Raw genomic sequence first — 25,945 nt, forward strand, 5'->3', positions numbered from 1 at the left:
AATCTGTGCTGTTTAATTTGTAAAATAATTGTTTTCCTGCTAGGCCTGAGTCACAGACAACAGTTTTGCAATTTTCCTCACCTGGGCCTATTTTTGGTGCACATTGTTCTAAAACTGGGTTTGTAATTTCTTTGTTTAAAGCTCCTGCAATTAAATCAGGACTTTCCACTGCCTTCACAATGGACTTGGCAAATTCAGAATTGTGAGGATTAAAACTCTGATTTGCAAACAGAGCAACCTGTTGAACTGGGTTCTGTTTTTGTCTCTGGAAATAATTCACATTTGCTGTGGACAACTTATTTAAATTAATGTTATCATTTTCCATATTTTGTGGGACCATCTGTGCTTGAAAAATTCCTGCCATAGGTGCCTGTTTCTGAACTGACATTTGCATTTGCCTAACTGGCATATTTTGCATCTGCATTTCTCCATGTTTTTGAGCATCATGTTTAAATTTATTTTTCTTCTTCCAATGCTCAAATCTGTTATAAAGATGGCAAAAGGACACATTTTCCAGCAGTACAACACCCATACCTAAATTTGCACAAACCAAAACACCTTTACTTCCATCCTGTGTTCTTTTCATCTGTACCCAATCAACATCCTTTGCTGGCACTCTGCCCTTCAGGAAAATAATCACTGCTATGTTTTTCTCCATAAAAACAGAAAATGATGGTGCATTCATGCAAACCCTTTTCATTGTCTCTTCACCTAGCTTTTTCACAACAACTTTAGATTCAAACCATAATTTAGTCTGCATGGCAATGTAAAAGAACATTTCCAAATTAATGCACAACTCTTTTAAAATTTCAACAAATCCATCAACTTGTGGGTACCACAGCATAAATGTGTCTCTCAATTGTGGGAATGTGTACAGAAATGCTGCAAGTTCACTTTTATTCTGTGGCATATGCACATACATTTCTTCCACCTTTTTTCTCAATGAGTAAGCGAAAGCTTCTCCCTCATTCTGTTTATTATTTTTCTCAATTATATCTGGTGGCTTCTTTTCCTTATCCATTTTCCTTGCTAGGTCTGGTTGTTTCTTTTTCTTCTCATGTTTTCTTGCCCAATTGTCTCCTAATTTCTAAAACCCATTGCATTTGAAAATATATTTTATTTCTGCAATGTGCAAATGCATTCCTGAAGAACACATTTTCTCATTTGCCTCATCATCCATGTATACCCTGAAACTTTTCTGAAATGGAAAACTTCCTGAAACATCAATTTCATAATTTTGAGCCAAATCTATCAGTCCATTATGTGTAGTTAATGCACATGTAGCTGTTTCCTTGCTCAGGGAGATTAATTTTTTTTCTGACACTGGTTCACATTTTCATTATTTAAACAGCAGGGATTGTTAATTTCTTCATGTTTAAATGCTGAATTTAAAATACTAAGCTGTTTCTCTTTTTCAGGGCCGGTGTTAATATGTTCTCCCATGTTCTCTATCTTTTTAATTACTGCTGCTTCCTCAGAGCAGGTTTGAAAAATCCCATTTTCAAATATATTTATTTTATCCTGGGCTGCAGAAGTTGTAAATACCATTTTTCTCTCACCTTTCAGTGCTTGGGGTCATTTCTGTTCACTAATCTGTGAATTCTGAGTTTGTGAAATAAACCCTGGCAAACTCACTGATTCTGCAGCTCTTTGAACTTTTTCAGTAGGGACCATATTAATTGGGACAGTCATAGTTTTTGTAGGCATTATCTGTGGATCTGCAGTTTGCAATTCTTGAACTGAATCAGGCACATTTGAAGCAGTAACACCTGGAGGTAGCACTGTTAGTTCTGAATCAACAGGTAATGGGTCAATATGAAATGTCTGCCAGTTCTCTCAATCTGTTTTTCTCTCTGTTTAACAGAAGAAGTAGCCACTGTAGTATTTACTGGTGCACTATTTTCAGTATTAATCATGTGAACCACATAAAGTGGTGGACACTCAGTTAACAATTCATCCATTATTTCATCCCCTGAATCATTATTTATTTGAAGCTCTTTATCATCATTAATTCCCTTCTCCTGTATCTGGTGCTTTACCTTTTTATCCTCACTTGCTTTCTCTCTTGCTATCTTTTCCCATATGCTTATGGCCTCAAATTGTGCAGCTTTAGATGGTGTCTTTATTTCACATAACACTTCCCTTAATTTGTCAATAATTTGCAATTCAAAAGTACCATCTTTTGGAAACCTCAAAGCACCCTCTTTTTCAGTAATCTTGCACCATTGGTGAACCCACATACGTGTATTTTGTCCCACATTGGTAGACATAAAATGCACAGGTGTTCCTTCAGGAGCATCACCAATAAAAAACACATTTTTCACTTTACCTCCTAACAACTTCTTTAAACCTTCAAACATTTTCATTTTTGCAATAGTTCAATGCAATTTCTTTTTTCCAAAGCTGTCAATCTCAATTTCAGACAGTTTTACTCCTACCACTGACCTTCCACAAAATCTTACTTCAATATTTCTCTTATTCAATAACTCTGTTAGTTACAACATAAATACATTCGCTACTCTGTCTGTTGTGCTAAATAAAGGATAGATTTGTATTCACTGCGAGTAACACATTCCGCTTACCCTTCACAAAGTAAGACTTTCCGTTTACTCTTCAAACACTACAGGTAAATCCCTTCCACTTACCTTTCACTCAAGCTCAGAAGAACCTGCTACTCCTTTGGACTTATCCTTCAGGATATATCTTAGTCCAAAGTTTCACCAGCGAACCCTTTTGCTGTCAATCAAGCTCAGAAGAACCTGCTACTCCTTTGGTGTGACCCTTTCTAGGTGATATCAGACCAAAGTTTCACCAGCGAACTCTTTGCTACCAATCACTCACACAGAAAATAGTCCCTAATTTAACACTGCCAGCCCTACCTAGCTTCTCAGTGTTATTCCAACAGACGAGTAACCTCAGTGCAGTGTGGCTTCCATTTACCACCCGCTATTCCTTCCCGGGATTCCACAGGTGTGCATACCTGTGTGTTCCAGACAACATAGAACAAGACATTAACTTAACATGAAGAGTTAAAACATGTAATCAATAACCAAAAAGGTATGTCCTATGAAATTACCAATATAATCAATAACACCATCAATTCAAAATGAGCAAAATCTCACCAACAATAAAAAAACTTAATATTTTCAACACTTCAAAAATACATGCTAGCATATTAACAACATTTGACAACCCTATTCATACTCACACCACTTCTTGCATCACCTGCCAGTACTGCTTTGCCAGTCTTCAGGTTCTGAACATTGGAGTCAAGAATCAGGACTTGGGCATTTATTTAACTTGGGCAATTATTTTACTTCCCTCTCAAGGTCAATGATCCATTAGTTGAATAGTTGATGGTGAAATCAATAATCATTAATCACCAAACTAATCAATAATGACCATCCTCTGATTACCAAAAACTGATGCAGCGGTAATTTCTTCTGGTAGTTTCTCAATGTAAAACCTTCATGCTACCTCTAATTTACCGCTCAAAAGGTGTTGGGCCCTTCACACTATGTATTACCTTCAGGAGATTTAAATAAACCTGAACAGTCAAATATGCAATTATTATTCAAGCCAATAAAGAGAGTTGTTGAGTATTTTAAAGGGTTTTATTTTCTAGTCAAAAGTTAATTTTCTCTGACCCTTTATTCATTAGTAAAATATCAATCAGGTTACATAATTTGGAAAACAGGAAAAATATCAATAATACAGAATACATTACAGTCTACATATAAGCATTACATGTAGGAGAGAAAATGTGGTGCAAAATTCTTAAAGAGTTTGTAAGAAAAATAGTCTTGCAAAGCTAATCAATAATTAAATAGTTGGCAAAAATCTCCGATTAAGAGAAATAAATGTATAAATCAAATAAATCTTTTCAGACCTAATTAATTAGTCAAAGCATAAACTTAAAGTTTAGCATCTAATTCTATCCTAATCAGTGGCACTCTCTGTCTGTCTGTGTCTAAAGAGCAAGCAGCCCCTCCTTCACCAGACCTCAAAGGAATGTGGCCTGCAGTGCCAAAATATGACGTGGAAGCAAGAAACCTCCCCTGACTCTCCTCGGACGCACACTCCGCCCTTCAGCAATCTCCCGGGACGTTTCTCGTACCTAACCCATAGGATGTCTGGCCTAATCTGTTCCTTCTCTCAAGCGCTCACACACCCCCCTAATGAGCCTAGAAGCCAGCTGAGCCGAGAACACCAGCCCCTCCTCCGGAGAGGTCAGTATTTATACTCTAATCCTTGGCAGTCTACACAAAAATGTTTCATCTTCAGGAAAACTTGTACGTGATTGGTCAGTCATGATGGCATGAGGTCTCACTACCCTGACTCATTCTAAAAACCTGACTATATCAGTTTTAACAAAAGAAGCGCAAATGATTTAATACATTTATAAACGTTTGCAACATTTACTAGAAAAAATGTTTCATTCTAATTCTTCCTTCCTTCCTTTCTCAGCGCAGTCAGGATGGATACTTTATCTAACTTGGGTACATTGGCATAATCACAAGAATGTATAGTTCAAGATGTCCTTGACTTCTTTAGGAAAGCTGCTGTCTGCGCATGCTCTATTCTCTTTTAATGCAAGCCATAGCCTTGCTGGATTCACAGCGCCGGCCCTACGAGGAGCAAAATGCCCGAGGATGAAGCATGACATCCTTCGGGGTGTGTGAGGGCAGCAGAGGATGTTGAATGTCTTTCCCTCTCATATTAGGGTACTTTATACCTAGGATTACCTTCCCTTATCCTTCCCTGTTTTTAATGCATGGGTGACTGTTTGCACCCTGATACACCGGTGAGTTTTGCACCCTTGTATAGGAACTTTGTCCTCCTTTTTGTTATCAGACTTGTATTAGGAGCATGGACACTGGACCTTTATTAGCTCCTTGGTCCCCCCTCTTTTTTGTTTAAATGGATTCACAGGCAGCCATTTAATTGTAGGCCCCAAAAATAAAACAAACACAAAGATAATATTAATTTCATGTAAATCAGACCATTATGTTTCCCAACTCCATACTAATACCCCTTATAAATGTTTACCTAGCCAAGTTATTAGTTTCAAGCAGCTTTTCTATTATTTATGACAAGATGCAAAATAAATGTGCAATGTGCAACATAGCATTTTCATGCTTTAGTGTAAATTTTAAAAGCACACACAGTTAATATAGCGCACACAGTTAATGTAGCACACACAGCAACATGCTTTAATGTTTTAGATAGCTTTTCATGCAAAAAAGCATTTAGTGCCCTGTGTAGTGTTTGGTGCATTATTAATTCACACACATTATAAAAAGAGGTGTTATTAACTGAAAATATTAATCAAAATATGCAACAAGTCAAAGTCTTTTAAGACAGAAATAGTGAATTTAGATTGCAAGGATGAGCTGGGAAGAGAGAAACACATTCTATTAATCTTCAAAGGTAAAAAGGCCACTTTTCTCTACATTGCAAAAAACACATGTTAATTCAGCAAAAGCATTTCAGACTGAATAGGCCTCACTTTCATATTTTTCATGTGCCATGTTTTTAACCTGCACCAAAATGTGTGTGGCAATTTAAATGCAGCCTGTCTGAAGCACAAAAATAAAACAATGCCTGACTGCAGATGAAATTTGCTCCATCAATGTGACCAAGACGTTCTGTGAATATATAGGAATGAGCGAAACATCATATTCAGGTTTGCAGGCTCAGAACTCTAAGGATGTTTGCAAAATCCTTGTAACACATAGTAGTGGGTATTTTATTCCTTGTAACACACAATTACACCATAACCTTTTACTAGCCATCTTTTCAATCCAATGATCTGTTGCTTCTTCTTATGAAGCTGAATATTTGGTTATCAAATATATTGAAGCAATTTAAAATATCACTTTCAAAAGTGGGTGCAATTTAAATTATGGGGTAAAATCCACAAGGAAATCCAGTGCGGAAAGAATATTTATTGGAGTTGCATTATTGGTGGCCAGGAAAGACATTGCTCGTTGCTGGAGGCGCACAGAGTGGCGAAGCCCGTGGTTGCCCTTGGATACATGAGAAAATATGAAGGCAGGGTGTGCACCCATCATGGACTGCTTTTGTGAAGTAATACTGTTATTGAGAGACTGTTGGTGAGATGAAATTCATTGATTGTACTTATAAGTGGATGATGCTCTGTACCATTAAACTTAATGAAATGTGGTTATTAAAAAAAAAAATCCACAAGGAAATAGTTTATATTTCTATGTAATGAACTCTAGCACTGCAATTGATAAACATAATGCAATAAACTAATGTATGTGAATTAATGGAAAAACGAAAACTGAGAAATAACATTGGCCAGAACCATTTCATAGAAAACCAATTTTTAGTAAAGACAATTTTAAGGAAATACAAATAAATATAAAAATTAAGGGAAACATTTGAAAGAACGATCATTTTAAGGGGAAATCCCAAATTACATTAAACTTGGGTAGAGTTTAACCCCTTCCATGCTCATGACAAGCTGAGCTCGTCATGAGTTGCGCCTCTCGCATGCTCATGACGAGCTCAGCTCGTCATGTAACGCGTTTTTTTTAAAACCGCCGCACAGTGCGAAAATCGCGGCCGCACGCATGCGGTTAAGACTAGTGAGGGGTGTTTGGGTCCAGAGATGGGTAAGATTATGGGATGATGAGGTGTTTTTAGGGATCAAGAATGGTGTCGCTGTGGCATAGAAAGGGGTTTTTAGGGTTCTGGGATTGGCGGAGTTTCAGGGGTGTAGAGTTTTTTTTTAGGTATAATGAATTGGTGAAGTTTAGGCGTAGTGAAGGGTTTTTAGGGTTCACGGATGGGTGGAATGTAGGGATCTGAGGTGTTTTTAGGGTTCATGGATGGGTGGAGTGTAGAGGTAGGGAGGGATTTTTGGATTTGTGGATGGGTGGAGTTTAGAGCTGATGACGGCTTTTAAAATTCAGTGATGGGAGGAGGTTTGGGGTTGTGAAGAGTTTTTAGGGTTCAGGATTGGGAGGAGTTTAGGGTGGTGAGGGGTTATAGGGATTCATGGATGGTGGAATTTAGGTGAAAAGAGTGGTTTACAGGTTTCAGGGATGGAAGGAGTTTAGGGTTGGTGAGCGAGTTTTTTGCGTCAGAGATGGGTGGCTTTGAGTACGGTGAATTTTTTTTGGCATTACTGATGGGCTGAATTTGGGTGTGGTGAGGGGTTTTAAAAGGTCAGGGATGGATGGGGTTTAGGCATAGAAAGAGGTTTTGAGAGTTTGTGAATTAGGGGTAGTGAATGGTTTTACGGTTCAGGGATGGGTGCAGTGTTGGGGAGAAAGGGCATTTAGGGTTCAAGGATGGGTGTAGAGTAGGGGTAAGGAGTGCATGTAGTTTAAGTAAAGTGAGGGTTTTTAGGTTTTTGGGATGGGTGGAGATTGGGTGTAAAAGGGTCATTTAAGGTTCATGGATGGGTGTTGTTTTGGTGTGGTGAGGGGGTTTTAGAGGGCAAGGATGGCTGGTGTTTGGGGGTGGTGAGGGGTTAGCAAATTAAAAGTATCCAAAGAAATTATTTGAGAAAGTAAGACCTGCAACCATTTTATTAACATCCTCAAAATATAAGCATGAAAACCCCAATTTAAGACAAAAACACATCCTATGAATTGATTTCTATGAAATGGCAAATGTCATTCATTATAACATTTTCCATTTAACCATTTAGGTGAAATGTTTTTTCAGTATTGGCGATCCATGAAACCATTTTCTTTGAAACCATATACAACCACAATAAATACCTCCTTAACAGTCAATTACTGTGAAGATTAAAAAGAAAACAGTTCTGTGGAAAGGGCTAAAAAGCAAGTCATCACTCTAAATGTCGCATTATCAGCTATAACTGTGCCTACTGACCTGACTTGACAGTATCTACTAGCAACAAATATTGTGATGTCATAGTTCAACTGCAGAAGATGTCTCATTTCCTTATTACAGATGACTAGCAATTTCACACCGACATTTGAATAAGAAAACAAGAAACAGGTGTTAAACTGTTACTGAAAGCTTCTTGTGTTATTTGTGGTATAATTCCAAGATAAAGTGTTCCCTGGTGGTAGTCTGTACAGTCTTGCTAGTAACCACCCCAGGTAAGCCAGCCTGCTCACAACCTGTTGTCTGTATGAATGCAAGGCCAAATGCATAAGGCAATGTGGCAACAGGTAGTCAGTGAGGGATTTTTCGGCGAAACAAGCACACTCTGACACAACAGGACACACCACCAGTGCGGGGCCCCATGCTAGTGGGCTGAGTGCGAGGCCCTGGGCAGCTGCCCACACTGCCCATGCCTAGCGCCGGCCCTGCCGTTGTTGCACCATCTGGGAAAGGTCTACTTTTTCTCACTAGTGCAAGCATGGAGGAGGAAGATGGGAATCCCTAAAAGCTGCTGACACGCCACAGTGCAACATTGGGACTTTATTGTTATAGGTTATTATAAGAGAGTATTGGTGTCATTTTCTCATTACAAGCAAGGTTGAATGTCAGAAAGCCTCATTAATAAGAAGAATAATTACAGCCTTTCAGATATACTTACAGTGCATTACAGGGCAAGCAGGGTCTGCAGAGCCCCAACCTTGGGGTTATTTGCCTCTGGTACCCTATGGTCGATTCTACTAAGGCTATGTTAAATGGGTCAAATGCACTTGACTCTCAGGGTAGTGAGGGCGAGCAGTTAAAGCATTCTTTAGTAGGTAGTGTGTGGGGTAGACACTCACAAATCAATAGTTAAAAAACAGACAATAATTCAGTGTCCAGCTAAGAGCTTGACTTAGTAAAAAGAGAATTGTTTTGATAACAGGGTAACAAATAAAGTAATAGAGTTTCCACTACAGGTTTCTACAATTTAATCTAAAAAGATGTTTCCTTTAGAATTGTTATGTTTTCCATTTTCTGTAACATTCTGTATGTGGGGGTTGAACAGTAGAAGGGATACTTGAACAGCAGAAATGATGTTTCACTGCACTGTGGTTGTTTAAGCTGTTTGTTGGAATGAACTACTTCTTCACATCAAGTCTGACCATTGGATTACTTCAATATTCAGGGGTCTTTCTTAGTCCAAGAGACACTCTCACTTCAGGTCTCGTGCCACCTGTTCATTGAGATGTGGATATGTGCGGAAATTACTCTGTGCTCTTCGGGGTCAGTGCTTCAGCCAGCAGGTGCGGGATCATGGGCAGTGACCCCACCTTTCTATCTTGTCTCTGGGGAAGCCAAGAATGGCAGGCCTTGGCAACAGTCACAAATGGTGTGGCGTTGAGGCATTTTTGGGCTCTACTCTACTGCAGTGTTGTCAAGCCTCACAGGATTCACTGAATTTTGAGGCAGCTGAAAGTCCCTGGTCAGTGAGATGATGGATGGCACACTGTCACTCAGGGAATTGACGATACTTCACACATTTTTAGTAGGCTGAACGGCCCCTCCTATTTTGGGTCAGTGCCAGTTACCCACTGAGTAACATGTTATCTCGATTTCTCTTCCTGCACAGTCTCTCTTCTAACAGGGATAGGCACACTCCTTCCCTCTATGAGCAAGCAGCAAGGCTACAAGGTGCTTATTATTAATATTATTTTAGGATTTATAGAGCGCATAGCTGCCACAGCGACGAGGCGACCCAGCGCTAGTGCTTGGCAGACCCACAGCTCTCCAGGAGGTTGCTCAGACCTCCGTAATGCCCCCTCACCTCTGAGAGACTGGCTGTCAGATGATCACAGTGACACTATGAGAATACTCTGCTGAGTACTCCCTTTCTTGGTCAAGAAGAACTTGGAACTGGAATAAAGTGCAATGCTTTGGCTTACCAGTTTATACTAATAGTAACAGGATTTTGTTTTGATTCCTTTTAAAATGTAATGTTTTGGCTGCTGTCTAGACACGGCCTTAGTGTCAGGTGATGGCTCCTGCAGCAGGCAGTTATGATGCTAGCTCTAAGGAGTAGCATCCAGGACATGTGTACAGTGGAGTGTGAAGACTGGCTGTTATGGGTGTCATCAGCCTTCCTGGAGTAGCACTCAGGGAAAGACAAAACAGCCGGCACAGAATAGAAACTAATCAGCAATCCTGATAAAATTTCTAAGGGTAGCTCACACTTCAGTGCCTGGGCTCTCACTCCTGCCCTAGAATGCAGGCAATACAGGTCCACTGTCTGTGAAAACTGTGCTCCCACCTCCATCATGTGCCATGTCAAGCCAGGAGAAACCTAAAATGGATCCTGCTGATTCAGCACTCATACTCTCACCACAACTATGTCTCTTACTAATATTCTAAGAAGACACAAACAGCTGCAGCCGGCATGACTCGCTGGTGGTGTGGTGGTGGGGGGAGTCGCGCAGGGAGGGGGTTGCTTGGGGAGGGGGTTAATCATGAATTTAAACTTACCTTCAACTCCGTTCCCGCATTGCGTCTCCTCTCTGCCTTAGCAGCATTGTGATTGGCTAGGATGCCGACCCAACAGACGTCTATGGTGAGGCCATTTTCTCTATGTAGGCTGCAGGCATCCTACATAGAGAAAATGCAGAGTGTGCATGAATGGATTGGTCGGCCATGGGGCTGACCAAATAGTCAGCGCCCACAACAGTGGGTAAGCCACCCCTCCCCTACCTGGAGCAGGAACGCCCAACAGCCCGCCCTAACCAAACCCTGCCTTCTGCTTTCTCGCAGTGTGAGAAGCAGAAACATAAAATGGTATTTAAAATACCACTTCATGTTTCTGCTTCTCGCAATGCAATAAAGCAGTGGGGCAACGCTCCTCCGCCCCCGTCGAGGAGCCGCCCCTGGACACACAGAAGGTTAGCCCAAGAGTTTGAGTGTAACATTAAGTGGAACTTTACATGAGTGTGGACTATAAGTTCTGCACTCCACCTGAATCAATAAAACTACTATCTCAACAAAAAAGGTATGCTGCCACACTGTGTAAGTCAACAACCAAGGACATAGACAGTAGTACTATGTCAAGGTAGAGGACATGACTGATGCATCCCTCCAGGTCACAGAGTAGGTTCTGAACCTTCATGAATCTTCATGATCCGTCCTACGCCTCAGTACAGGCACCAGATTAAAGCTTTATATTGGTTAAAATAAAAGTCAGGATACCAGTTCAACAATCAGTCAGGTCACTCATATCAGGGATACTGCCCTTTTCCCATGCAGAACACTTTCCCATTCCAACACATCAATGTGTAGGAGATTGATTATAAATGAATACCCTAGAGAACAGCAAGCAGATCTCAAAGTAACCCCTCCTATTAGTTCTTAGAATCATTATCAAGCTCGCTTCTCCTCCTCATGTTTCTTTCCACATTCTCAATTTTCTTTTATGTAATTCATCAACGCCTCTCAGCTTGAAATATAACGTAATGCAGGCCAAGCCGCTGCATTATGTTACTTTTATTTACAGAGCTAAGCAAGGTGGCGTAATTCGCACCTTTCATGACTTTGAAGATATTACTGAAGCCTTTGCATGGACCTTGAGTCACCTTGCATGATGAAAGGACAATGCAACAGCTTGATAAATATGGGCATTAGTGTGCTATCAGTTGATAGAGATATGCTCACAGTAACAGTAACACACCATTTGAACACAGGTAGCAGGGGCACCCAATGATTTTGTTTATCTGTTGTCAAGGAGATAGAGTTCAGAGAAATGCTGCATCCAGCACACCTACTCTGTCCTTTGCCCATCTGCTGAACTTTATTTCAGCCTCACCTCCTTGTTTTCGAGTTCTCAGGAAGAAGATGCAGTTGTCAACGTCAAAATGACGCATGGCAATTAATAACTGGTAGCACTTGTGTAAGTACGTGGAGAGCCAGCAAAAGAGTGTGTACTGCAAGCTGCAGTGATTGTTGATGGCAGTGACAGGTTTACCTGAATCATCATCTGATTTAGGGTTATGCAGGTAGCATTGTTGATTCGTGCCAAGGGGGCCTGCATCACAATTAGCCCTTGGTGTGTTTGTGTGGATATGTTTCCAATCTTGCACGTCAAGTGATACCGTTATCAGGGGCATCAAACAACCCTGATTTGCATTAGTAAATTGAGATTGTGATTGGTTCATAGGGAGGGATGCTGCTGCAGAAAACAAATGTACTGCATATGCTCCTCCTAACTGATTAACTTTATGTTTTCCTATCGTTTTTGACTATGAGGGAGGATGTTGTACATGTTGACACAGTTGTTAATGGAGACAACAGATGTATCTGATGCTTTTGTGGGGGAAGCAGTATTTCCATGAGCTTGATCTGTGTTTTATGTGCTGATGACAGGTTCCTCCATGCTACAGTTTTTATGGGAAGAAACCAGATCCCCTGCTGATGGCTTGCCAACATGCCCTAAATTATTGGTGTGCTGGTGAGTGGGTCACAATATGCTCATCCTACCATTTCATTTGCAATCGGCTAACAGAAACATCAAATAAGTGTTAATTAATAGGTGCGACACTACGATGGACACAGATTAACTCGGATAGATGATTCTGTAGAAATACACTATCTGCTGTTCTCTTTTCATTTTGTCTCTTTTCATTATTTTTTAACTCTAATGTTCTTTTTTTTATAAACATGAAATTGACTCTTGCAATTGGTTGTTGTATAGGTCATCTAGGTTCCTTTTTTTCGTTGAGACTGTCACTGGCTATCTTCCTGAGTGTTGCGGTCAGTTTTGGGAGGTTGAGCATGTAATGTGAGTGACCACGGTTGTTGATGGAGACGTTTGTTGGTGAAGACAGCACTACTAAAACACCTGATTCTGGATTGATGGTAGAAGCAATGCCCTGGGCTTTTGGATGATGATGACATGCCCCTCCACTTTCGAACTCAGGGGCATATTATCAAGAAAGGGCGTTACATTATCGCCGCTTTTATCGGCAGGAAACTGCCGATAAAGCGGCGATAATGTGCTTGATAATATGCTCTATGAATTCCAATCGAAGCCCATGTTCGCCGCTTTATTGGCAGTTTCCTGCCGATAAAAGCGGCGATAATGTAACGCCCTTTCTTGATAATATGCCCCTTAGTATTATGTATTGTCACTTAATATTTGAGGCACAACCCATGAGGGAGCAAAACACCTAAGGGGATATTTACAATAAAATTTCAGCATGCGGTGTTACTTCAAAATTGGTAACACCGTATTCTGACATTTTTCAATTCAGGGATGGGCCACATTTACAAAAAACCCTGCGTTTCCCCTAGCACTAAAAAAGCTGCCTCGCGCCATTGCAGGCACCCTTGCGCAATGTTGCAAGGCTGCCTGAGCTGCAGAGATGATTATTTATGTGGTTTGGTCTGGTGGCTCAGTGGACTGATGCATCCACTGCCGAGTCCTGTGTTTGACCTCATGGTCACAGGTTCAAATCCCGGAGGGCCCATTCAGCCTTTCATCCATCTGAGGTCGATAAAATGAATACCGTTGGGTAACAATAAACATTTGTTATTCAACGCCAAGATGAGACTGGGTGAACGTGTGCTTACCAAATACACATGTTATGTGTAGGAAGGGACACCTTCAGGGTCACCTGCAGAATGCAGCAAACATACAAACAGCTAAATACTGGGAGAAGTAAATAATTTACACTGGCCTAAGTTTTTGGCACTGCCCCATCCTTGTAAATATGGGGCAGTGTCATAAAGCTATGGGTGTTGTGGTGGAACACCCACTGCACACCCCTTTCATGCTAAGTGAAGCACGAAAAGGGCCTTTATTTGCAAGACAGTGTTAAGGCACGTTAAGGTGGCTTAACGCTGCCTTGTAAATAAGGAGAAGGGGACATTGCCACCAGAACGTGACTAAAAGTGGTGTTCCGGTGTTGATATGTTAAGCGCTACGAGGCCTCAGGGTAGTAACGCACTTTATAAAACATATTTCATTCATTCATTCATTCATATGTGCTCATAAATATGCCTTATATCAACAGCTTAGTGTATCCAAGAACAAGAAGGGACTGGCGAAAAAACTCACTGTGTATTTAGAAGAACCCTCACTCACCAACCTAGTTGGTGACATGCTTCATCATTGGGTTCCCACCAGAGAGGCCGAGTGCCTCTCCGGTGTGCTACAACGCCTGATTACAGCGGAGCTGTTTTTTTGTGAAGTCAGTGCAAGTGGTAAATAGTGCAAATAGTGAAGTTAAAATGGTGCCACCATTTTATCCAAAAATAATTTTAATGGAGGAAAACTGGGCACTGTTAAAATGGTGCATCGGATGTGAAAGAACTGGTAGTTATAGACCAGCTAATGTGTATAGAAACAAATGGTCAACATGTTTCTGCTTCTTAATAAATTATGCGAAGCATTCGTCAGGACCAAGGTAGACTACCACGGCGGTATGCGCTCCCTAAGGTGCATCCTAACCTGTGGAGTCAAGGACCGCCTTCTAATGTTGCTTCCAGGATTTCTGAAAGCGTGTATATGTTGGGTAAGGATTCAAACGACTACAGGAGTCCTGGTGGGGGACGGGACTTGTAGTCCAACTTTCATTAAAGTCTGCCGCCCGCTGGGCACCTGTCTGTACCCTCATGAGGACTCCATGGATAAATATGCCCTCAGGTTTTACCTGGCCTTAGTGTTGTAGCACTGCCCAATTCTTGTAAACATGGAGGAGCGTAAAAAAATATTGGGTGTTGCAGTGGAATGCCCCCCAATGCACCACGCATTGCATGGCCCTTTCACGCTGAGTGAAGCGTGAAAAGGGGCCTTATTCACAATGCAGCGTTAAGCCACGTTCACTGGCATAACGTTACATTGTAAATAAGGTACAGGGGATATCACCACCAGATCGTTAATTTTGTTAATGAAAACAGTGAACAATGAACATCATCAAACTAATTATTTCTATTGCTGCTACTTTTGTATTGAATTGTTGCATATGGAGTTTATATGGCTTTGGAAAGAAAAAGGGGATGCTATAGGCCCTCAACACATGTATGTAAGGTTATCATTAAATGAAAATATTATCTCTTGGTTCGCTTTAAGAACCTTCTTTGAAGCATATGTTTTTCTAAGGAAAGAATTTAGAGACCTATTATAAATATGTTGCTTTAGATCAGCTATTTGCCTTTCAACATTTTAACAATTAATGTTTGCAGTACTTTCTTTATAAGTGCAAAACACTAGGTTTTGCTGGATGAGAGAGTGTGCTGCAGAGTATATTTTTCACTCTCCCTTCTGACTAACTGGTCAACCAATGCAGTTGGCTTTACTTTGGTCGTCTGAGGAGGAAACACTGGGCTGCCAATTTGCATCAAGTTTCTGGAAAAGATTTTACCTGAAATGGTGCTTGCCCAGTACCTTTGCACTACTCTTGTGCAATGTTTATTTTCCATAGTCTCTAATCTGTGGCCATCACTGCAGTAGAAAATACATGACTTCTTAGCAGTGCTTAATATGCAGGTGCCCAATGTTTTTTAGGAACCCCCCACTGAATGTTGGGATTGCCAAATACCAATGATGCCTAATTTTGATTAAAACTATTGACCCTTTCTTGCACCATCCCACACTTTCTGTTTTTATCCCACCCATATAGGTTCTTCTTCATGCCTAATTTCTTCCTTTTTTCAGTGATTTCCTATCATTCACTTTCCTTCTCTGACCCTTTGCAGCCTCTCTTTCGCTTTGGGTCAAATCAGATGATGAAAGATGAATTGCAGGTCCCCAAAAGTGAGTGCTGGTGCCCACCACTTTCGAACACCGTGACACATTGAGCACGGCTCCTAAGTCTTTTCTTCTTTCTGACCCTTGCTGTCACTGCCCTGTGAGGTCTGCCAAACCCTTACAGTACGGATCTATTTACAAGACAGCCCACAGTATGTAATCAAGCACATGTGAAATTCTGTGGAAAACAAGCAGTTTTTTTTTAGCTCATCCATTGATGCTATTTGGCATCACAACTGGCTGATGCAGACATTATTCTTGTCTTTATCCTTTTAAAAATGTGTCTGTTTCACTCCCATTGTATTCTCTTTCTAGTACCAACTTGTTGGTTGTAGTTGCAGCAGCCCCAGAAGAGGGAGAAACTAGCAGTGTGCAAAAAGTACCAGCTTTAGCAATGCAGAGCTGAGTTTACCAATGTTAAAACGCCTTGCAATCCCCCGTCATAGTGATGGTGCGATTGTGCATTTCGAGGGCTTCAGCAGCCCCCATCTTCATTATACAGTCATTGAAAGTGACCAAAATGTTCTGTGAATATATAGGAATGAGAGGAATATTGTATTCATTTACGCAGGCTCAGAACACTAGGGACATCTGCAAAATCCTTGTAACATATGGTCAGAGGTATTTTATTCCTTGTAATACACAATTACATCATAACCTTTTCCTAGCCATCATTCCAGTAGTCTTTTACTTCTTCTTATGAAGTTGAATTTTGGTCATCAGATATATTGAAGCACTTCAAAATGTCCCTTTCATGAGTGGCTGCTGTTCAGATTATGGGGTAAAATCCACAAGGACATAGTTTACACTTCTGTGTAATGAACTCCAGCAGTGCAATTGATAAACGTATTTCAATGAACTGAAGTATGTGAATTAATGGAAAAGCGAAAAATGAGAAATCACATTAGGGTTCACGGATGAATGGAGGTTAGAGGTATGAGTTGCTTTTAGGCTTCATGGATGGGTGGAGTGCAGATGTAGTGAGGGTATTCAGGATTCATGGATGAGGGGCGTTTAGGGCTAATGCGAGCTTTTAAAGTTCAGTGATGGGTAGAGGTTTGGGGTGGTGAAGAGTTTTAAGGGGCAGATTTACAAGCCCTGTATGCCACATTGGCGCCGCCGTTGCGTCATTTTTGTGATGCAATGGCGGCGCAGAGCCATGCTGCGGGGTATTTACAACATGGCGCATCTAGGGAGATGCATCACGTGGTAAAGCCCTGCGCCACATGTGGGTGACCCGGCGCAGGGGGGAGCGTTCGGCGCAGTAACGCCTCCCAAAAGTGACTGAGTGAAATCTACAAGATTTTACTCAGTCACTTTTACTGCCATGCTGCGTCAAAACCCTGCACCTGCTTGAAGCAGGTGTAAGGATTGACGCAGCTTGTTAGGCATAGGGGCACCCCAAGCCTTGCTGGAGCTGCGTCGTGCTTGCGATGCAACTCCAGCAATGCGTCACCTTTATGGCAGCAGATGTGTAACGCATCTGTCTATTCTTGCCCCATGGTGACCTGTATTGTAAATGCGGCGCATCCATGGTGGTGCAAGAGGTGTCTGCCAAGGCGCACAATAACTGGCGCATCCCTGCTGATATGCGTGGATGCGCCAGTTATTGTATATCTGCCCCTTAATGTTCAGGATTGGGTGGAGTTTAGGGTGGTAAGAGGTTTTAAGGATTTGGGGATGGCAGAATTTAGATGTAAAGAGAGGTTTTTAGGGTTTAGGAACTGGGTAGAGTTTAGGAGTTGTAACCAAGTTTTATGGGGTCATAGATGGGTGGCATTTGAGGGTGGCGAGGGTTTTTTTGGCTTTCTGAATGAGCTGAATTAAGGTGTGGTAAGGGGTTTTACAGGGTCAGGGATGGATGTGGTTCAGGTATAGAGAGGTTTGTGTTCATTAATTAGGGGTAGTGGCCCAGCGCCTTGAGATCCTCACGGGTGAGTAGTTGTGCTTTACCAACCCTGATTGATAAATTGAACGGTTTTACAGTTCAGGGATGGGTGCAGTTTTAAGGAGAAAGGGCTTCGGGGATAGGTGTAGTTTAGGGATCAGAGATGCGCGCAGTTTAAGTGAAGTGAGGGTTTTTTAAGTTTCTAGGATGAATGGACATTAGGTGTAAAAAAAGGCATTTAAGGTTGAAGAATGGTTGTTGTTTAGGTGTGGGGAGGGGCTTTTAGAGGGCAAGGATGGCTGGTGTTTGGGTGTGGTGAGGGTTCAGCAAATTAAAAGCAGCCAAAGTAATTGTTTGAGTATGTAAACGATATAAATCTGATTTTTTCCCCCTGAAGTAAAGCACTAAAATGAGTACCGACAAAACGGTTTCTGAAAGTAAGACCTACAACCATTGTATTAACATCCTCAAAACATAAGCATGAAAACCCTTATTTTGGACAAAAGTAATTCTATGAATTGGTTTCTATGAAATGGTAAATGCCATTTATTATGAAACTTTCCATTAAACAGTTTAGGTGAAATGGTTTCTCAGTAATCATATACAACCACAATAAATATCTCCTTAACAGTGGATTCATGTGAACATTCAGAGAAAAATAGTTCTCTGGAAAGGGCTAAAAAGCCAGTCATCACTCTTATTGTTCCATTATCAGTTATAATTGCGCTTACTGACCTGACTTGACAGTATCTACAGGCCCTGGCAGCAAAATATTGTGATCTAACAGTTCAACTGTAGACGATTTCCCATTTCCTTGTTACAGATGACTAGTAATTTCACACCACTGGAATAAGAAAACAAGAGACAGGTGTTATACTGTGATTGCAAGATTCCTTGTGTTGTGTGTGGAATAATGTTCCTAAAATAGCACATTATAAGAATATTGCAAGTCACCAAGGAGCTCTGTGATCTTGCAGGGGCATCCCACCAAGTGTCTTTATGAGGTCATGGAGCTGTGCGGTGTCTTACAATTTCTTTTATAATGTGCAGTTGGGGGTGCATTATTGGATATTCTATCAAACATGAAACTCTTAAATTGCCTCTAGTAAGTACGTCATTCTGATTTGGAGTTTTCTTTTCATGCTGGCACTGGTACTTTTGTTTTTCCAGGTACAAATGCAGAAAAGCATGGGTCCCTGAAAGCAAAATGAAAAGCAAAAACAGATTCAAGATTCATGTCAGACCTGGATTAACTTCACATGTATAGTAGAACAGTGGGACAGGGTATGAAGCCAAAGACAGCCAGGTCTGTGTATTCCAGGGGATAGCGATTCTATCTGAGGCTTAGGCCCTGAGTTATCTCTGCTGATGACTGAGCTTGCACACTTTGTTTGAGGTGAGATTAGGCCAAAGAATGTCACCAAAAACGTTCCAATGTCAAGGCAGGCGTCTCCAATTATGGCAGGCAGTGGATTTCTCATCATCTTGGTACCAGTTCATGATGACAAACATGCCATAATTGGAATTTTGGCATCATCGTTAACCCACGTCCCATTATACACCCCTGACTACTGTTCCCTCCAGGTCTCTCAGGCTGCCCCTCTTTGGAAACTGTTTATCCATCCACGGTCTATCCCTTGGAAGTTAAGGCCATTTTCAGTGCCTCCCATTTCTCCCTAAATACTCTCTCAGGCTAATGGATATTTGGAGTCCTGTTGATGATCCTTTCATTTCAATAGAGATCGAAACACCGTTGACTTAGACGCAGACCCACTTTTGAGTTTATTATTTGATGTGATGGGCTGCGCTGTTCTTGTTTCTTTGATACACCCGATGATCCCATTTATTATATGTGTGTATCACTGATAAGAGCATATTATTGTGCACTGGCAATCACTGCGCATTTCTGTGGTATTATTATTTGTTTGGTTAAAAATGACCATTTGATCTTTTAGAATTATCTCATTCCTTGACTAGGAACATCTGTTTCTTGCTCAACTGACCTGGAATACCTTCAAAGGTTTTAGAACAGTGGAAAGGTCCCCTTTTTCAAAACAGACTTCATATTAGTTCATAGGGGGATGCAGCAGAAAGAGTGATCAACATAGTACCCCGTACTGTCACTCCTCCATTAACTACTTAGGCCTATCTGCTGCTTTGCTCATTGACTTAATAGTCACATAGCAGCGGGTAAAGTGTCAAGACCATGACAGCCATCTCAAGACAAAATGATCCCTGGTGATAATCTGTGCAGTCTTGCTCGTAACCACCCATCCTGCTCACAACCTGTTGCCTGTATGAATGCAAGGCCAGAGGCATAAGGCAACAGTAAGTCAGTCAGGAATGTGTCAGGGAAGCAGGCACACTCTGACACAAGTGCTGTTGTTGCACCATCTGTGAAAGGACTCCTTTCTCTCACAAGTGCAAGCATGGAGGAGGAAGGAGGGAAGTCCTAAAAGCTGCTGACAAGCTACAGTGTTACATTGGAACTTAATTTTAATAAATTATTACAAGAGATTATTGGTGCAATTGTCTAATTACAGGCAGGGGTGAATGTCAGAAAGACTGTTTAATAAGAAGAGAAATGACACCCTTTCAGATTTCCTTACAGTACGTCACAGTGCAAGCAGGGTCTGCAGCGCCACAACCTTGTGTTTATTTGCCTCTGGTACCCTATGGTCAATCCTACTATGGCTATGTAAGTTGACCCAAATGCACCCATTCTGCACTTAGCTCTCAGGGTATTGAGGGTGAGCAGTTAAAACATCTTGGGGAGGTAGGTTGGGAGGTAGAGACTCAGAACTCAACAGTTAAACAAAAGACAATAAGTATGTGTTCGGCTAAGTGCTTGTCTTAGTAAAAACAATAAGTGTTCTGATAACAGGGTAAAAAATAAAGTAATTGAGTTTGGATTGCAGGGTTTTACAATGTAAACTGAAGGGTCCTAGCTCAGTGCTAAGGTTCCTATACAAACTATGGGAATATAGTAGCAATGAAATTATCATAAGCAAGAAACAAGCCTAGGTGCAAGCTCCTAAGTAGGCTTGGGTGAGCAACAATTCTGCTTGGTAATCTGTAGATCAGTTTTTTATGACTCGTGAGCAAAACTAGTTGGCTCTAGCAATTATTAATCTCCCTTATATGGAGGGCTCTTTCTTAGTCCGAGAGACACTGTTACTTCAGGCCTCGTGCCACCTGTTGATTGAGAAGTGGATCTGTGCGGCCATTGCTGTGCGCTCTTCCAGGTCGCACAGTCAGTCCATCAGCCAGCAGGTGCGGGATGATGGGCAGTGACCCCGCCTCTTCTGTCTTGCCTCTGGGGAAGGAAAGAACGGCAGGCCTAGCAACAGTCTTTTAAAAATGCAGCCTTGAAGCATCTTTGGGCTCTACGCTATAGCAGTGTGTTCTAAGTAAGAAATCCAAGTTCTAGACCAGGTGATAAGTTCCAAGTAGTTTCTTTATTAGGTTTCAATTGTAGATGTAGAAGATGAAGGTAAGATGGTAAATAAAATTGAAGTAATATAGAAGTATAGCCCCACCAGGAGCAGTCTCCCTCTGCTCAGCCTCTCATCCTCAACTGACACTCCTTCCACCAGTCCACACACCAACATTCCATGACATCACACAGCATTCCCCAGCTATGCAGACTGAACAGAAGAGAGAGCATTGATGTAAAGAAAGAAGAGAAGAATTAACCATTACAACACAGTGGGGTATATTATCAAGGGGCTTTATCTCCGCTTTTTTGGCTTTAAAAGCCAAGAAAGCGGAGATAAAATTATCTCCCTATTACCAAGCTGTCGCTAACACCAGTTAGCAACAGCTAGTAGGAGATAGCGACCATCTTGGGCCCCGCTTTGCATGTCAGTGATATTTATCACTAATGACATGCAAAGTGGGCGTGCCAAGATGTTAGCGACTGAAAACAGTCGCTAACATCGCTATCTCCTATTACCAACTTTTGGAGATATTCGCGCTAAGCGCGAATATCTCCAAAAGCTAACACCTGCCCTCAGCAGTTCTTAGCCATGTTATCCAATGGGAGGTGGATAACATGGCTAAGAGCATTTGCTCGATAATGCATGAATATCGCTGACTTTTCAGCGATATTCATGCATTGCGACCGTTTTTTATCGCATTTGCGATAAACCTTGCTAATAGCAAGGTTTATCTGCGATAAAAATCACCGATTTGCGGCGATAATTTTTGTCTCTAAACAAGTTAGAGACAAAAATTATCTCTATTGGTTGGTAATATGCCCCAGTGTTCTCAAGCCTCACAGGACTCACAGCATTTTGAAGTAGCAGCAAGTTTTAGTCATGGAGATGGTGGATGGCACGCTGACACTCAGGGTACTGACAATACTTTACACATTCTGCCATGTGAACCACGTCGGAAGACTGAATGGCCTGAATGGTCAGTACCGGTTACCCACCTAGTAAAAATTAATCTTGGTTTCTCCAGCCGAGTGGTCGCTCCCCTGCTACTGGTATCGTTGTGTTATTATTGCCTGCATTGTGCCTCACCTGCCGATTTGCATTTTTCTCTGATTGCTACATCGCTGTTTTCGCTCTGTTTAATTAGCCTGCATTGTGCCTCGCCTGCCGCTTTTCACTTTGCCATTTGTAAAAGCGCCGCTTTTACTCTGTTTAATTAGCCTGCATTGTGCCTCGCCTGCCCCCTTTCACCTTGCTGATTGTTAAATCGCCGCTTTTACTCAGTATAGTTAGCGCTATTTTGTCCCTGCTTAACTTTGTAGCGCGTTAGCCCCCAGCGCTCCGCTGCCATTTTGTTTGTTTGTTTGTGCTCATCTTTGTAAACGCGCCCGCCTCCCAGCTGAGCCGCCCTCGCCCCTCCCCCCCCCACTATCCATTTATGGCCAATGCCCCCACGCGCAGCGTCCACGCGCTACGTACACGCCGAAGGTGCGCCAAAGGTAAGCCCGTCTACGCCCGTCCGCGCCTGGACCGCGCCCAGCGCCAGACCCCCTGCCCCTCGCGCTGCCCAGCCCCCCCGCACTACCTACGATGCCTCCGCCCTCCTAGCCCTTAACCCCGGTCGCGCCCCCAACTGCGTTCAAGCCGCTCCTGGACGCACCCATGGACCTTTCTCATGCTACTCCTGCAAATTCAGCGGCACCGACAACATCTCCGCTACAACCACACATCAGACTCCCGACCCCAACCACTTACAATGCATCCTTCTCAACACCCGATCGGTCCACAGGCACGCCATCGACCTATGGAATCTACTAGACACCATTTCTCCGGACATCGCCTTCCTTACGGAAACATGGATGAACGCTTCCTCCGCACCAGACATCACCATCGCCATTCCTGAAGACTATAAGATCACTCGCAAAGACCGCACCAGCCACACAGGAGGAGGAATCGCTATCGTCCATAAGAAATCCATCCGCATCTCAACCAGCTCTGACGCCAACCTCGCCAACTCTGAACACCTTCACTTCCAGATCCACATCGACCCCAAAACCACACTCCGAGGCACTCTCCTTTACAGACCACCAGGACCCCGCGCAAAATTCAGTGAAGACATCACGGACTTCATCACTCCACACGCGCTCCCCTCCAAAGAATACATCCTTCTGGGAGACCTCAACTTTCACCTTGAAAATATCAACGACCGCAACACCGCCACCATCATGGACAACCTCGCCAACCTCGGACTTAAACAACTGGTCACTTCCCCCACCCACATCGCAGGTCACACACTCGACCCCATCTTCACATCCAGCAATCATGTCTCCTTCGACCACACCACGGACCTCCTCTGGACTGACCACAGCTGCGTTCACTTCACCTACAACAAACCAAAACCCAACATCCACCTCCAACCTACCCTGCAAAGAAACTGGAACAAAATCACCACGGACCAAATCTCCGCATCGCTCCTTCAAAACTCCCCAGCCCCCTCTTCTAACGCCAACGAAGCCGCCGCTAACCTCACCCTATGGTTATCCAACACCGCCGACACCTTAGCACCACTGAAAAAACGGCAAAGCAAACCTGGCAGCAAGAAGGCCTCATGGTTCAACGATGATCTCAAGAAGTCCAAGAAACTCTGCCGCTCCCTTGAAAAGGCCTGGAAAAAAGACCCAACCACCAGCACCAAGGTCGCCTTCAAAAACGCCACCCACACTCACCACCAACTGATCCGAAAAGCCAAGAAAACAGCATTCAAGGATCGACTTGACAACAACGCCCACAACAGCAAGGAACTGTTCAACATCGTCAAGGAATTTTCCAATCCCTCGGCCAACTCCAACGACATCACCCCCTCTCAAACCCTCTGCGACTCCCTAGCATCATTTTTCCACAACAAGATTGCGGACATCCACAACAGCTTTGACAACCAACCCGGAAATCAACCCACCCTACCATTTGCTGATCATCTTCCCCCCGTGAACATTCTCAACGACTGGAACCCAATCTCCACTGAGGACACCATCCGCCTGATGAATTCAATACACTCAGGATCCCCCACAGACCCATGCCCTCACCACATCTTCTACAAAGCAGACTCCGTCATAGCTCCGCTCCTCAGAGACGTCATCAACTGCTCCCTCAACTCCGCCACCTTCCCGGAAGACTGGAAACACGCTGAACTCACCGCCCTTCTGAAAAAACCAACAGCGGACCCCACCGAACTCAAAAATTACCGCCCCATCTCGCTTCTTCCATTCCCGGCCAAAGTCATCGAGAAAACTGTCAACAACCAGCTCGCCGCCTTCCTCGAAGATAACAAATCCCTCGACCCCTCACAATCTGGCTTCCGAGCAAAACACAGCACTGAGACCGCCCTCATCGCAGCTACAGACGACATTCGAACGCTACTAGACAACGGAGACACAGTCGCCCTCATCCTCCTCGACCTCTCCGCAGCCTTTGACACAGTCTGCCACAGCACCCTCCTACAACGCCTCTATAACATCGGAATCCAAGGAAAAGCACTTGAATGGATCACCTCGTTCCTCACCGGAAGAACCCAGAGAGTCCGCCTTCCTCCATTCAAGTCCGAGGCCTCTGAAGTCATCTGCGGCGTACCACAAGGATCCTCACTCAGTCCCACCCTCTTCAACGTATATATGAGCCCCCTCGCGACCATCGCACGCCAACACAACCTCAACATCATCTCTTACACGGACGACACTCAACTGATCCTCTCTCTCACCAATGACCCCAGCACCGCCAAAACTAACCTACACGAAGGAATGAAAGAAGTTGCCGAATGGATGAAACAAAGCCGTCTGAAACTGAACTCAGACAAAACAGAAGTCCTCATCTTAGGTTCATCCCCCTCTGCATGGGATGACTCCTGGTGGCCGGAAGCCCTCGGAAAAGCACCCATCCCGACAAACCACGCACGGAACCTAGGCGTCATCCTGGATTCTTCACTCTCAATGAACAGACAAGTCAGCGCCGTATCTTCTTCCTGCTTCAACATTCTTCGCATGCTCAGAAAAACATTTAGCTGGATTCCCTCCGACACAAGGAAAACAGTCACCCACGCTCTGGTCACGAGCCGACTGGACTACGGAAACACCCTCTACGCGGGTACTACCGCAAAACTCCAGAAGAAACTCCAACGAATCCAAAACGCCTCAGCCAGGCTCATATTAGACCTCCCACGCAACGAACACATCTCTGGTCACCTTAAAGACCTCCACTGGCTACCCGTCAATAAGAGGATCACTTTCCGACTTCTTACCCACGCACACAAATCACTCTACGACATCGGACCAGACTGCCTCAACTCACGACTGTCCTTCTACACCCCCTCCCGCCAACTACGTTCTTCCAACCAAGCCCTCGCCATTGTACCTCGCATCAACAAGACCACCATGGGAGGCAGATCCTTTTCATACCTGGCTGCTAAAACATGGAACTCACTCCCCGCTTACCTTCGCCTTACCCAAAACCACCTAGCGTTCAGAAAACAACTTAAAACGTGGATATTTGAAAGGTAATTATCCTTCCCTTCCTAAGCGCCTTGAAACCCTCTGGGTATGTAGTGCGCTATACAAATACTATGACTTGACTTGACTTGACTCCTGCACAGTGCCTCTTCTAACAGGGATAGGCACGGTCCTACCCTCTATGAGCAGACAGCGATGCTTACAGATGCTTGGCAGACCCACAGCTCTCCAGGAGGCTCTCCAGGAGGCTGCTCACCTCTGGAAGACTGGCTGTCAGATGATCACAGTAGCACTATGAGAATACTCTGCTGATTACTCCCTTCCTTAGTCAAGAGAAACTTGGAACTGAAATAAAGTGCAATGCTTTGCCTTACCACTTCATAATATAATTTCCATGGAGCAGATATTGATCCACAGTCAAATGTCCAGAAACAGGTTTTCTTTTGGTTCCATTAAAAAAAAT

Source organism: Lissotriton helveticus, chromosome 8 (genome assembly GCF_964261635.1).
Source record: "Lissotriton helveticus chromosome 8, aLisHel1.1, whole genome shotgun sequence".
Lineage (NCBI taxonomy): Eukaryota > Metazoa > Chordata > Amphibia > Caudata > Salamandridae > Lissotriton > Lissotriton helveticus.